A 15,411-nucleotide genomic window follows, 5' to 3' on the forward strand; every position below is an offset into this window, starting at 1 on the left:
CATGAAGCCCAATATGTCGCGAAAAAACAATCTCAGAACCGCTAGGATCCGTTGAAGCGTTCCTGAGTTATTACCTCATAAAGGGACACTGGTCAGAATTGCAAAAAACGGCCAGGTCATTAAGGTCAAAATAGGCTGGGTCATGAAGGGGTTAACCATTTGAATTGTAGTCTCATAGCCCGGGAGAGACATGTTGTAGGCTCATAGATCAAGAGAGGTATGTACAGTAGAACAAGGACCCATCAGAGGGAGGTCACCTTGCCACGGTTGCTAGGCACACATGAATTGGCCACTTTATGCACTAAGAACCATCATTTTTGTAAGTTCATCTTACTGAATAATAATACAGTGCAGATTTAATGTTTTCAGTGTTTGCATCTATTTTGGCTCCTATACTGTAGAGTGCTGATATGTTTTCTTTTCCTAGCTAGATAGATGCAAATATGTGAGTGATATATATAATTAGTACAGTGTGTATAGCTTACAGTACATGTATTTAATAAATCAATAAATTAGAGAAAAAAATGGTGTGGGATCCCCCAAAATTTTTAGATTATATCTCAGTGATCAAAATAAAAAAAATAATAAATGACCCCCCCCCTTTGTCACCCCCATAGGTAGGGACAATAAAAAAATAAAGAATTTTTTTTTTTCCACTAATGTTAGAATAGGGTTAGGGCTAGGGTTAGGGGTAGGGTTAGGGGTAGGGTTAGGGGTAGGGTTAGGGGTAGGGTTAGGGGTAGGGCTAGGGTATGTGCACACGTATTCTGGTCCTCTGCGGATTTTTCCGCTGCGGATTTGATAAATCCGCAGTGCTAAACCGCTGCGGATTTACCGCGTTTTTTCTGCGCATTTCACTGCGGTTTTACAACTGCGATTTTCTATTTGAGCAGTTGTAAAACCGCTGCGGAATCCGCACAAAGAAGTGACATGCTGCGGAATGTAAACCGCTGCGTTTCCGTGCAGTTTTTCCACAGCATGTGTACAGCGATTTTTGTTTCTCATAGGTTTACATTGAACTGTAAACTCATGGGAAACTGCTGCGGATCCGCAGCGTTTTCCGCAGCGTGTGCACATACCTTTAGAATTAGGCTATGTGCACACGGTGCGGATTTGGCTGCGGATCCGCAGCGGATTGGCCGCTGTGGATTCGCAGCAGTGTTCCATCAGGTTTACAGTACCATGTAAACCTATAGAACACCAAATCCGCTGTGCCCATGGTGCGGAAAATACCGCGCGGAAACGCTGCGTTGTATTTTCTGCAGATTGTCAATTCTTTGTGCGGATTCCGCAGCGTTTTACACCTGTTCCTCAATAGGAATCCGCAGGTGAAATCCGCACAAAAAACACTGGAAATCCGCGGAAAATCCGCAGGTAAAACGCAGTGCCTTTTACCCGCGGATTTTTCAAAAATGATGCTGAAAAATCTCACACGAATCCGCAACGTGGGCACATAGCCTTAGGGTTACGGTTGGAATTAGGGTTGTGGTTAGGGGTGTGACTAGGGATATGGCTACAGTTGGGATTAGGGTTAGGGGTGTGTTGGGGTTAGTGTTGGAGGTAGAATTGAGGGGTTACCACTGTTTATGCACATCAGGGGTCTCCAAACGCAACATGGCGCCACCATTGATTCCAGCCAATCTTGTATTCAAAAAGTCAAATGGTGCTCCCTCAATTCCGAGCCCCGACGTGTGCCCAAACAGTGGTTTACCCCCACATATGGGGTACCAGCATACTCAGGATAAACAGCGCAACAATTACTGGGGTCCAATTTCTCCTGTTACCCTTGTGAAAATAAAAAAATGCTTGCTAAAACATCATTTTTGAGGAAAGAAAAATGATTTTTTATTTTCACAGCTCTGCGTTGTAAACGTCTGTGAAGCACTTGGGGGTTCAAAGTGCTCACCACATATCTAGATAAGTTCCTTGGGGGGTCTAGTTTCTAAAATGGGGTCACTTGTGGGGGGTTTCTACTGTTTAGGCACACCAGGGGCTCTGCAAACGCAACGTGACGCCCGCAGACCATTCCATCAAAGTCTGCATTTCAAAAGTCACTACTTCCCTTCTGAGCCCCGACGTGTGCCCAAACTGTGGTTTACCTCCACACATGGGGTATCAGTGTACTCAGGAGAAACTGGACAACAACTTTTGGGGTCCAATTTCTCCTGTAACCCTTGGGAAAATAAAAAATTCTGGGCTAAATAATTATTTTTGAGGAAAGAAAACGTATTTATTATTTTCACGGCTCTGCATTATAAACTTCTGTGAAGCACTTGGGGGTTCAAAGTGCTCACCACACATCTAGATAAGTTCCTTTCGGGGTCTAGTTTCCAAAATGGGGTCACTTGTGGGGGGTTTCTACTGTTAAACCACATCAGGGGCTCTGCAAACGCAACGTGACGCCCGCAGAGCATTCCATCAAAGTCTGCATTTCAAAACGTCACTACTTCAATTCCGAGCCCCGGCATGTGCCCAAACAGTAGTTTACCCCCACATATGGGGTAACGGCGTACTCAGGAGAAACTGGACAACAACTTTTGGGGTCAAATTTCTCCTGTTACCCTTGGAAAAATAAAAAATTGCAGGCTAAAAGATCATTTTTGAGAAAATAATTTTTTATTTTTATTTTCATGGCTCTGCGTTATAAACTTCTGTGAAGCACTTGGGGGTTCAAAGTCCTCACCATACATCTAGATTAGTTCCTTTGGGGGTCTAGTTTCCAAAATGGGGTCATTTCTGGGGGATCTCCAATGTTTAGGCACACAGGGGCTCTCCAAACGTGACATGGTGTCCGCTAATGATTGGAGCTAATTTTCCATTTAACCCCTTCATGACCGGGGTATTTTTCGTTTTTCCGTGTTCGTTTTTCGCTCCCCTCCTTCCCAGAGCCATAACTTTTTTATTTTTCTGTCAATTTGGCCATGTGAGGGCTTATTTTTTGCGGGACGAGTTGTACTTTTGAACGACATCATTGGTTTTAGCATGTCGTGTACTAGAAAACGGGAAAAAAATTCCAAGTGCGGTGAAATTGCAAAAAAAGTGCAATCCCACATTGGTTTTTTGTTTGGCTTTTTTGCTAGGTTCACTAAATGCTAAAACTGACCTGCAATTATGATTCTCCAGGTCATTACGAGTTCATAGACACCAAACATGACTAGGTTATTTTTTATCTAAGTGGTGAAAAAAAATTCAAAACTTTGCTAAAAAAAAAAAAAAAAAAAAAAAAAAAAAAATTGCGCCATTTTCCGATACTCGTAGCGTCTCCATTTTTCATCATCTGGGGTCGGTTGAGGGCTTATTTTTTGCGTGCCGAGATGACGTTTTTAATGATAGCATTTCGGTGCAGATACGTTCTTTTGATCGCCCGTTGTTGCATTTTAATGCAATGTCGCGGCGACTAAAAAAACGTAATTCTGGCGTTTCAAATTTTTTTCCCGCTACGCTGTTTAGCGATCAGGTTAATACTTTTTTTTAATTGATAGATCTGGCGATTCTGAGCGCGGCGATACCAAATATGCGTAGATTTGATATTTTTTTATTGATTTATTTTGATTGGGGCGAAAGGGGGGTGATTTAAACTTTTATATTTTTTTTATTTTTTTCACATTTTTTTTAACTCTTTTTTAACTTTTGCCATGCTTCAATAGCCTCCATGAGAGGCTAGAAGCAGGCATAGCACGATCGGCTCTGCTACATAGCAGCGATCTGCTGATCGCTGCTATGTAGCAGAATTGCACGTGTGCTGTGAGCGCCGACCACAGGGTGGCGCTCACAGCGACGGGCAATCAGTAACCATAGAGGTCTCAAGGACCTCTATGGTTACCATTCACAAGCATCGCCGACCCCCGATCATGTGACGGGGGTCGGCGATGACGTCATTTCCGGCCGCCCGGCCGGAAGCGGTAGTTAAATGCCGCTGTCTGCGTTTGACAGCGGCATTTAACTAGTTAATAGGTGCGGGCAGATCGCGATTCTGCCCGCGCCTATTACGGGCACATGTCAGCTGTTCAAAACAGCTGACATGTCCCGGCTTTGGTGCGGGCTCACCGCGGAGCCCTGCATCAAAGCAGGGGAGCCGGCATCGGACGGTATAGTACGTCCGATGCCAGTAAGGGGTTAAAAAGCCAAATGGCGTGCCTTCCCTTCCGAGCCCTGCCGTGCGCCCAAACAGTGGTTTACCCCCACATATGGGGTATCAGCGTACTCAGGACAAACTGGACAACAACATTTGGGGTCCAATTTCTCCTATTACCCTTGGCAAAATAGGAAATTCCAGGCTAAAAAATCATTTTTGAGGAAAGAAAAATTATTTTTTATTTTCATGGCTCTGCGTTATAAACTTCTGTGAAGCACCTGGGGGTTTAAAGTGCTCAATATGCATCTAGATAAGTTCCTTGGGGGGTCTAGTTTCCAAAATGGGGTCACTTGTGGGGGAGCTCCAATGTTTAGGCACACAGGGGCTCTCCAAACGCGACATGGTGTCCGCTAACAATTGGAGCTAATTTTCCATTCAAAAAGTCAAATGGCGCGCCTTCCCTTCCGAGCCCTGCCGAGTGCCCAAACAGTGGTTTACCCCCACATATGAGGTATCGGCGTACTCGGGAGAAATTGCCCAACAAATTTTATGATCCATTTTATCCTATTGCCCATGTGAAAATGAAAAAATTGAGGCTAAAAGAGTTTTTTTGTGAAAAAAATGTACTTTTTCATTTTTACAGATCAATTTGTGAAGCACCTGAGGGTTTAAAGTGCTCACTAGACATCTATATAAGTTCCTTGGGGGGTCTAGTTTCCAAAATGGGGTCACTTGTGGGGGAGCTCCAATGTTTAGGCACACAGGGGCTCTCTAAACGCGACATGGTGTCCGCTAACAATTGGAGCTAATTTTCCATTCAAAAAGTCAAATGGCGCTCCTTCCCTTCCGAGCCTTACCATGTGCCCAAACAGTGGTTTACCCCCACATGAGGTATTGGTGTACTCAGGAGAAATTGCCCAACAAATTTTAGGATCCATTTTATCCTGTTGCCCATGTGAAAATGAAAAAATTGAGGCTAAAAGAGTTTTTTTGTGAAAAAAAAAGTACTTTTTCATTTTTACGGATCAATTTGTGAAGCATCTGGGGGTTCAAAGTGCTCACTATGCATCTAGATAAGTTCCTTGGGGCGTCTAGTTTCCAAAATGGGGTCACTTGTGGGGGAGCTCCAATTTTTAGGCACACGGGGGCTCTCCAAACGTGACATGGTGTCCGCTAAAGAGTGGAGCCAATTTTTCATTCAAAAAGTCAAATGGCGCTCCTTCCCTTCCAAGCCCTGCCATGCGCCCAAACAGTAGTTCCCCCCCCCCCCACATATGAGGTATCAGCGTACTCAGGACAAATTGGACAACAACTTTCGTTGTTCAGTTTCTCCCTTTACCATTGGGAAAATAAAAAAATTGTTGCTAAAAGATAATTTTTGTGACTAAAAAGTTAAATGTTCATTTTTTCCTTCCATGTTGCTTCTGCTGCTGTGAAGCACCTGAAGGGTTAATAAACTTCTTGAATGTGGTTTTGAGTACCTTGAGGGGTGCAGTTTTTAGAATGGTGTCACTTTTGGGTATTTTCAGCCATATAGACCCCTCAAACTGACTTCAAATGTGAGGTGGTCCCTAAAAAAAATGGTTTTGTAAATTTCGTTGTAAAAATGAGAAATCGCTGGTCAAATTTTAACCCTTATAACTTCCTAGCAAAAAAAATTTTGTTTCCAAAATTGTGCTGATGTAAAGTATAAATGTGGGAAATGTTATTTATTAACTATTTTGTGTCACATAACTCTCTGGTTTAACAGAATAAAAATTCAAAATGTAAAAATTGCGAAATTTTCAAAATTTTCGCCAAATTTCCGTTTTTATCACAAATAAACGCAGAATTTATTGACCTAAATTTACCACTAACATGAAGCCCAATATGTCACGAAAAAAAAATCTCAGAACCGCTAGGATCCGTTGAAGCGTTCCTGAGTTATTACGTCATAAAGGGACACTGGTCAGAATTGCAAAAAACGGCAAGGTCTTTAAGGTCAAAATAGGCTGGGTCATGAAGGGGTTAATATCCAGCAAAGGCTAGGCAAACAGCTGCGGGCTGATATTAATAGGCTAGGATTGAGCCATGAATTTTGGCCCCCTTTTAGACTAAACACATCAGCTCTCAGCCACCTCAGAAATGGTACATCCATAAAATTCGATACTTCTGGGGCTTAGCCTCCAATATTCCCATTTGCCCTGGTAAGTGGAGTAATAGGGTTGGAATTGATGTCAGCTTTGTATTGGCACCTGGCACCAAACCCAGGGGTTACTAATGGAGAGAAGTCTATAAGATGCCCCCATTACAAACCCCATAATCATATTGTAAATAAAAAACATCCCAGAATAAAGTCCTTCAATTGAAATAAAGACACTGACACCTTTATTTTAAATAAAAAAATCAAAGTTATATTTACCTTTACAGTGAAAGTTATGCCACTCGCGCTGAGGTCAGTGAAGCGAACGGAGTTCATTGGCTATGAACACCGCTCACCTTTCTCACTACACTGCAAGGCACTGATGCTGCACTAGCCTGATGCCAGGCGCTTGATGCCAGGCCTAACGGTTGCATAATGCCACCGTTAAGCACGGCATCTAGATGTAGCAGAGCTAGACTCAAAGGACAAATGGATTATCTTCTCGTTGGACAGGTTAGGAATATGGTTATTTATTTTTTCTTTTACAGGTTTCATACAGTTTCACTCTATGGCAGAGCAGTGATAATTGATCAAGAGCAAGAGGGGGGCCCGGTGCTAGCAGTGAACCAAACCGCCCATTATCACAAGTTCAACTGTATCGGCTAGATGCTGATACAGTTGACCGCATTGATGGGAGTGAGAGCGTTACGTTCCCTCTCCCATCATTCTCATCATTGACGTCACAGAAGCAGACACTGACAGTGGGCACTCAATGGAAGTCAATGGGTAAAGAAACGCTGCAGATCCGCAAAAAGAATTGACATGCTGTGGAAAATAAAATGGCTGCGAATAAGGACGGAACTTTCTGGATCATGTGCACAACACTTCAGGAATGTCATTGATTAACATTGCTTAAGTAATCCATTGCGTTTTTGGAGCATTTCTGTGCGGAAAAAACGCTGCAGAAATGCTACAAATCCACATCATGCGCACATAGCCTTAGGGTGTGTCACCCAGTTTTAATCAAGGTTCCCTGGATAGAGGCCCATTCACAAGTTTTATCCCCCCGATCCAAAACCATAGCTATGTCTCTCAATACAAGTCTGTGCGAGCCTCGTTCTGGCTGTTATGGACTTACATTGAGAACTTGTGATGTAACTTCTGACTTTCGGCCAGTCAGAAGGTGCACTCACAAGATGGTGTCAAAAGACTGCAGCGGTGCCGAAAATCGGTGAAAACGCCAGAGGTCGAGTATATTACCGGGGTCAGGGGACTTACTTTTAAAGCGCTACTTCAGAGTTGAAAAAAACAAAACGATGGAGTGGTGCTTTAAATAATCAGTTGTTTAACCATAGGAATGCGCCTAAGGGTGTTCTCAAGTTCTTATCGTCTGCCTGCTAATAGACATCGTGCCCTTGAAGACTGATAGTTTGGGCTAGTGGCAAGGCTGTGCTGCGAGCCCAACTACCCAGTCTTATGCTGCAAGCAGAGGAATCTTTTAGTATCGGAAGTAGCACAGTGACACCAAAGCTGCCGAATCAAGTGATAACCAACAGCTTACAGGCGCACTCCTTGACTAGTAAAGTGGCCACTTCTGAAGTGACCAGTGACCTTGGCCATGAATAGTACACTTTAAAATTAAAAATCCCCCCATTCTTGAGAATGGAGAGGATTCTTAATAAAAAGTTAATTGCAGTTTGTTTTTATAAACACTTTTATCCATTTAATAAGATGAGACAACCCCTTAATATTTACACTACTAAGGCTACGTTCACATTGGCGTTCCGCCAATGTGCGTCGCTGTTGCGCCGGCGACGCAGCGGCGACGCGCCCCTATGTTTAACATAGGGGACGCGTGCGTCGTTTTGGTGGCGTTTTTCGCCACGTGCGTCGTTTCCGACGCTAGCGTCGGACGCAAGAAAACGCTACATGTAGCATTTTCTGTGCGTCCGATTTTCGTCGGAAAACGACGCACGCGTCGCAAAACGCGCGCGTTTGCGCGCGTTTTAGCGTGCGTTGCGTCGCAACGCTAATGTGAACGTAGCCTAAGAGACTATTGTGAAGCTGTGACGTAAGTAAAGGACAACCAATATAAGATTCTTATTGCTTTGAGCCATATACCTTCAACCTTAACAAATGCAGGGATGTCAACCATGTGTAAATGTATTTATTTACCAAAATTCTTGTGCTTACTTATATAATACCAACACATCCCACAGCGTTTTACAACATTGTTATTACTGTCCCCTGGGTATCTAGACTGTAAGCACCAATCAGTAAGGCTGCTTTCACACATCAGGTTGTGTCAGGCTAAATCCGGCTAATGTAAAAAACGGATCCAACTTTTTTTTTTGCGAAAAACTGATGCGCCGGATCCAGTGTACCTTAATTTTGGAGAGAGAGAGAGAGAACGCCAGATTCTTCTTTCACACCTCTGTTTTTGGCCAATTCCGTCACTGTGCGTTTTTTTTTTCGCCGGACAAAAAAACATTGCAGTGGACGTTTTGTCCATCCGCCGGAAAAGACTATTTGGACGGATCCGGCAAAAAATGGATGAAACGTGTGGCCATCAGGCACAATCCGGCGCTAATACAACTCTATGGGGAAAAAACGGATCCGGTGTACAAAAAACGGATCCGTTTTTTACAAAAATTGCCGGATTGTGCCTGAAACAAAAAACCTTATGTGTGAAAGCAGCCTTATACAGCTATGGAACTTGATCTAGTCATTTGCTATTATAGCACACTAGATGGTGGCCCGATTCTAACGCATCGGGTATTCTAGAATATGAATGTATGTATGTATATAGCAGCCACATAGTATATAGCACAGGCCACGTAGTATATAGGAGCCATGTAGTATATAGCAGACAAATACTACGTGGCCTGTGCTATATACTATGTGACTGCTATATATATACATACATAGATATTGTAGAATACCTGATGCGTTAATACAGGCCACGCAATATGTAACAGTGGCCACGCAGTATATAACACAGCCCAAACAGTATATAACACCCCACGCAGCATATAGCAGCCACGCAGTATATAACAGGCGACATAGTATATAACACTGGCCACGTAATATATAGCATAGCCAACGCAGTACATAACACAGCCCACATAGTATATAGCAGCCACGCTTTATATAACACAGCGCACGTAATAAATAACACTGCCCACGTAGTATATGGCAGTGTGGGCACATATCCCTGTTGAAAAAAAATAATTAAAATAAAAAATAGTTATATACTCACCTGCCGGGATCCAGCGAAGCTCTGGTGATGCAGGCGCGGCTGCCGCCATCTTCCGTTCCCAGGATACATTGTAAAATTACCCAGAGGACTTAGCGGTCTCGCGATACATCTCTGGGAATGGAAGCTTGCGGCAGGGGTGAGCGCATCGTCAGACTACGGAGGGTGCGAATAGCAGGATTTTTTAAATATTATTTTTAACATTACATCTTTTTACTATTGATGCTGCAGAGGCAACATCAATAGTAAAAAGTTGGGGACACACAGGGTTAATAGCAGCGTTAATGGAGTGCGTTACCCGCGGCATAACGCGGTCCGTTACCGCTGGCATTAACCCTGTGTGAGCGGTGACTGGATGGGAGTATGGAGCGGAGGTCGGGCACTGACTGCAGGGGAGTAGGGAGGGACTAATTGGACTGTGCCCGTCGCCGATTGGTTGTGGCAGCCATGACAGGCAGCTGGCGAGACCAATCAGCGATGTGGGTATTTCATTACAGAAGTTGCAGACAGACAGACAGAAGTACCCCTTAGATAAAGCAGAGTAGCACGGATCTATATATATGATTAACAAGTTGTTCATTCAGACACCTTTCTTGGAGAATCAGCATTGTATTCAACTGCAATTTATCTGACTATGCAGCGCCTGTTCTTCAGCATAAGATGTTTTTCTCATTGTGCTCCACACAGCTCAGTATACTCTAAAGCCCTCCATAAATATTAGGGTATGTGCACACGTCAGGATTTTTAGCGTTTTTTTAGCGGAATTTCGCTATAAAAACGCTAAAATTATGCATCCTATCATTTAGAATGCATTCCGGATTTTTGTGCAGATGTAAGCATTTTTTTCCGCAAAAAAAACGCTTACCGCTAAAAATCCGGACATGCTCTATCGCAAAAAATCCGCGCAATTTCTGCGAGAAATCCGCGCAAAAAAAACGCGGATTTCTGGCAGAAATATCAGGATTTTGTCAGGAAAAAATCCTGACGTGTGCACATACCCCCCCCTCCCCCCCCCCCCGCTGTTACTAAAATACTCACCCGGCTCCCTCGCAGCGTCCTGTCCTCGCCGCACCTTCTCCTGTATGAGCAGTCACGTGGTGCTGCTTATTACAGTAATGAATATGCGGCTCCACCCCTATGGGAGGTGGAGCCGCATATTCATGACTGTAATCAGCGGCCCCGTCCGTGTGCGGTACGTGATTTACACGGACCCATTGACTTTAATGGGTCCATGTAATCCGTGCGATCCCACGAACACTGACATGTCTCCGTGTTTTGCACACGGACACACGGTCCGTGAAAACACGCTGACATGTGCAGTGACACATTGATTTCAATGTGTCTACATGAGTCAGTGTCTACGGTACGTGAGGAAACTGTCACCTCACGTACTGGAGCCACTGACGTGTGAAACCGGCCTTAGACTGTTAGCTGCACCTGCTGCTACTGAGAGGTTCAGCTGACAGTGTAATATGTAATGGGGCGCTGGCAAACCGATTGTCGGGTGAGATCAGGCATGTGTGATTTCCGATTATCTTGGGCTTTTTCATAGATAGCAGATGAATGCTTGGTCAAGGAGTCTTCCTGTGTATGGGGTAGACTGCCAAGATGGCTGCCGGCTGAATGATTGGCAGAAGCATTCTTCAGCCATCTAATGTGTTAGGGGTGCCTTGTACACAGATCAAATCATTAAAAGGAACCTGTCACCCCCAAAATCGAAGGTGAGCTAAACCCACCAGCATCAGGGGCTTATCTACAGCATTCTGGAATGCTGTAGATAAGCCTCCAATGTATCCTGAAAGATGAGAAAAAGAGGTTAGATTATACTCACCAAGGGGCGGTCCCGGTTCGATGGGCGTTGCGGTCCGGGGCCTCCCATCTTCATAGGATGACGTCTTCTTCTTGTCTTCACGCTGCGGCTGCAGCACAGCCGTACTTTGCCTGCCCTGTTGACGGCAGAGCAGAGTACTGCAGTGCGCAGGCGCCAGGAAAGGTCAGAGAGGTCCTGCGCCTGCGCACTGCAGTACTTTGCACTGCCCTCAACAGGGCAGACAAAGTACGCCTGCACTGGAGCAGCAGCAGGAAGAAGAGGACATCATCGTAAGAAGATAGGAGGCGCTGGACCGGACCACGACGCCCATCGGACCGGACCGCAGCGGGACCCCCCCTGTTATGTTTGCTAATGACAGGTGTTATGAAGGCAATCCAGAAACACAGTGTGCTTAGCGATCAGAGCGCACACAGTGATCTGACAAATACCCAAAAATACAAGAACGAGCTCTGAGACGTGGAAACTCTGTAAACTGCACACCTGATCCTATCCTAAACACAACTAAAAGCGGCTGTGGATTGCGCCTAACAACTACCTAGGCAACTCGGCACAGCCTAAGAAACTAGCTAGCCTGAAGATAGAAAAATAGGCCTGACTTGCCCCAGAGAAATTCCCCAAAGGAAAAGGCAGCCCCCCACATATAATGACTGTGAGTAAGATGAAAAGACAAAACGTAGGGATGAAATAGATTCAGCAAAGTGGGGCCCGATATTCTAGGACAGAGCGAGGACAGTAAAGCGAACTTTGCAGTCTACAAAAAACCCTAAAGCAAAACCACGCAAAGGGGGCAAAAAAAAACCACCGTGCCGAACTAACGGCACGGCGGTACACCCTTTGCGTCTCAGAGCTTCCAGCAAAACAAAAGACAAGCTGGACAGAAAAAAAAGCAGCAAAAAGCACTTAGCTATACAGAGCAGCAGGTCACAGGAACAATCAGGAGAAGCTCAGATCCAACACTGAAACATTGACAAGGAGCAAGGATAGCAGCATCAGGCGGAGTTAAGTAATAAAGCAGTTAACGAGCTCACCAGAACACCTGAGGGAGGAAGCTCAGAAGCTGCAGTACCACTTGTGACCACAGGAGTGAATTCAGCCACAGAATTCACAACACCCCCCTGGGTGAGTATAATATAACCTCTTTTTCTCATCTTTCAGGTTACATCGGGGGCTTATCTACAGCATTACAGAATGCTGTAGATAAGCCCCTGATGCTGGTGGGCTTAGCTCACCTTCGAGTTTGGGGGTGACAGGTTCCCTTTAAAAGGCACTAGCTGTGTAATTCCATGGCAAGTCTGCTCAATATGAAGTGGCTATTGATACTAGTCAGGCTCTGTGAACAATGTTGTTAAAGGCTCCATCTGTCATCTGGGCAGCACATAGGGGACGCATAGGGCGGCACATAGGGAATGAATAGGGAGATGTAAAGAGGAAGACCGGGCTGCGGTTACCTGTAGCGCACATCAGCCCACATTTGATACTGGGATCTTTGCAGCTCTCTTTTTTAGCTGCACAGGCTTATGGACTAGGGGCTCAACGGGCAAAACCGGAGACTGCCCGTTGCCGACAGAAGTTGGACCATTAGTTTTGGGACCCCATCTGAGGACACTACGCCGGCAATTGCCGATACTGCAACCCCCAACGGATCATCTGCGGCTGAGGAACCATTCCGTCACTGCATTCTGCTTACAGAGGCACATAGGGAACGCATAGGGAGTCACAGAGGGGATGAACAGGGAGACGCATAGGGAACGCACAGGGCGGCACATAGTTAAGGTATAGGGAACGCAGTGCGGCACATAGGGAACGCATAGGAAGGCACATAGAGAACCCATAGAGTGTTTATTATTGCAGGGATAGCTGTGGCCTGCCCTTGTGGGGGTGGGAGTCAATGGGACGTCTGGGCCAGACAGCACCAGGTTTTAGGAACTTATAGGGGTGCCATGTGACTGGATGACTCCCATATTTGGTATTAGGGAGGAGCAAATATACACGTTACTTGTGATTTCTCGAGCACGCTCGGGTGTCCTCCGAGCATTTGTAAGTACTCTGAGATTTAGTTTTTCTTGCTGCAGCTGAATGATTTACATCTGTTAGCCAGCATAAGTACATGTGGGGGTTGCCCGGTTGCTAGTGAATCCCCACATGTACCTATGCTAATAGAAGTAAATCATTCAGCTGCAGCGAGGAAAACTAAATCTCCGAGCACAAAAAAATACTCGGAGGACCCCCGAGCGTGCTCAGGAAATCTCGAGTACCGCGTATATTCGCACATCACTAGTTTCTACAGATCCCGCCATTTTGAGCACCTGACGGGGTGATCTTGCTCGTCTTGTACACGGTGTTTCGGCATGACCATGTTATGGGATAGTAACAGATGGGGTGCTGGCTTATGTGCGGCTTCTGACGTCGGCCATCTCTGTTGAGGTAATATTGCCCCAGTTCACACCTGCTTACAGTGCAGCGGATTTCATCTAACTGGATTATTCCATTGCTATTCCTCACCTCTGACCCAGGTTACACGCCCATGGGCAAGGAATAGTCTGAATTATTTTGCAAAAAATATATAACTGAGGCCAATTATTTCTACAAGGTCACAATGGCTGAGAATGAATATGGAAAATGGCGTTCAGTGCACTGAAGGGCGGCCAGGAGCGGTACTGTCTGTAATGACACAGGCGCCATTATCCAGCGCACAGTGACAGCCTTCACCACAGACACTGAGGCTTCTCCTCTTCCCGCCCAGACTTACTTCCTTCCTCCCCTCTCCCGCGCCGCTGCACCCGATGACGTCACCGCGGTTACTATGGTGACAGTGAGATCACCCCCCTCCTCCGCCTTCTCCCGGCAGCCGCTGGTCCCGCGTTGAGAGGCGGGTGGTGGAGTGGGGCGGGGCTTGAAGGAAGCGGAAGTGGCGGCCAGAACGGAAGTAGAACGGCATTGAGTCTGCAGAAGGGACAGTGAGGAAGCTGAGCTCGCTCGGAATACTATCGGCACGTTATCACCGGACAGCGGTTCTCAGGTGCGGACGCTGAAGGGTAGGAGAGGGGGGAGGCATGGGCGAGGCACGGGGGTCCGGGGCGTCGCTTCATGCATGGGCGGGGAGAGTGGCGGCCTGCTCCCCGTAGTCTCAGCCCGAGGCCCCGTCATCTGCGGTGTCATCCACCTGCTGCAGAGCGGAGCTGTCATGTCTGCCGGCGAGGGGTGCGGACGGCGGCCTCCACTACCGCATGTGCAGATTAACCCGTGCTGGCCTGCCTTCCCGGCCCCAGTGTGCGGCTTCCTGCCGGGGATGGCGGTGACTCAGGAGCCCTATGGGGATGTGCTGTGTACTGCCACGCTTCCAGTGCATACAGTGGCACGGATAGGGCTCCAGCTATCAGCATTTGCCAAGGCTCCTGGTCTCTTGTCTAATCTATGGCATGACTGTTCACACTAGCTCGGTGCACCATGTTGGGCTCTATCATCATCCACCTTCCCACCTGCTTGTTGTCCCGCTATCTTCACCCTCTCCCTTTATCTGACACCCCTGGCTTCATAGAGCCACAGAAGGGTGGAAAAAGATATACACCGCCCCACCTGCTCGGTTTCTATGAATGGCCGACTCCGCCATGGTGCCACAAGTGCCTGCACTGGGTTTCATCTCCAGACCTACTGATCGGGTATCTAGACTGAGCCCCATTGGGGACAGCAATGATAATGTATGTGCAGCGCTGTTGGATTAATGGCGCTATAATTAGTCTAGTCCATCTTACATACCCTATAGAGGGGGATGGGTGTTACTCTGTTCCCTCCTTATTAGCCACAGTATAGACTGAGCTAGTAATCTCTGGAGGGCTCAGGAACATCTATGCATTATGTGTCATCAGTGGGAATTGTGATACTTTACCTCTGATGGCTTGCCATACCTGTAATGAGGTACATCAATGGGTTATGCCTTACACTTCTGCCACATGTGGGTCCCAAGTCTGTGAACATGGCATCTATCCCCTGAAAGGGGGTCCCAGAGGTGGCCGTTCATTTAATTCACTTCTATGGGGGTTTTGAACTCTAAGAGTATGTGATGCTCCTAATTATACTTTTATGGCGCCTGCATATTACATAGCGCTTTACAGCTTCAATGAATGGTG

At 46.1% G+C, this 15,411-nt stretch overlaps 1 protein-coding gene and 1 long non-coding RNA gene across 3 annotated transcripts in view; one reads left to right on the forward strand and one right to left on the reverse strand.

The window, feature by feature from the left end:
• The window catches only part of LOC138638347 (uncharacterized), a 70,769-nt gene extending 56,601 nt beyond the window's left edge, over positions 1–14,168 (reverse strand). The window contains exon 1 of the long non-coding RNA XR_011312486.1: positions 14,034–14,168. This is a non-coding gene — a long non-coding RNA (uncharacterized lncRNA). The remainder of the gene's footprint in view (positions 1–14,033) is intronic.
• The window catches only part of YWHAB (tyrosine 3-monooxygenase/tryptophan 5-monooxygenase activation protein beta), a 33,199-nt gene continuing 31,936 nt past the window's right edge, over positions 14,149–15,411 (forward strand). The window contains exon 1 of one of the 2 annotated variants that reach the window (XM_069727573.1): positions 14,149–14,303. The gene's annotated coding sequence lies outside the window, so the exon portion shown is untranslated. Of the gene's footprint in view, positions 14,320–15,411 lie in introns of both variants that reach the window. The other variant, XM_069727574.1, reaches the window with a different exon arrangement.

Source organism: Ranitomeya imitator, chromosome 5 (genome assembly GCF_032444005.1).
Source record: "Ranitomeya imitator isolate aRanImi1 chromosome 5, aRanImi1.pri, whole genome shotgun sequence".
Classification (NCBI taxonomy): Eukaryota; Metazoa; Chordata; class Amphibia; order Anura; family Dendrobatidae; genus Ranitomeya; species Ranitomeya imitator.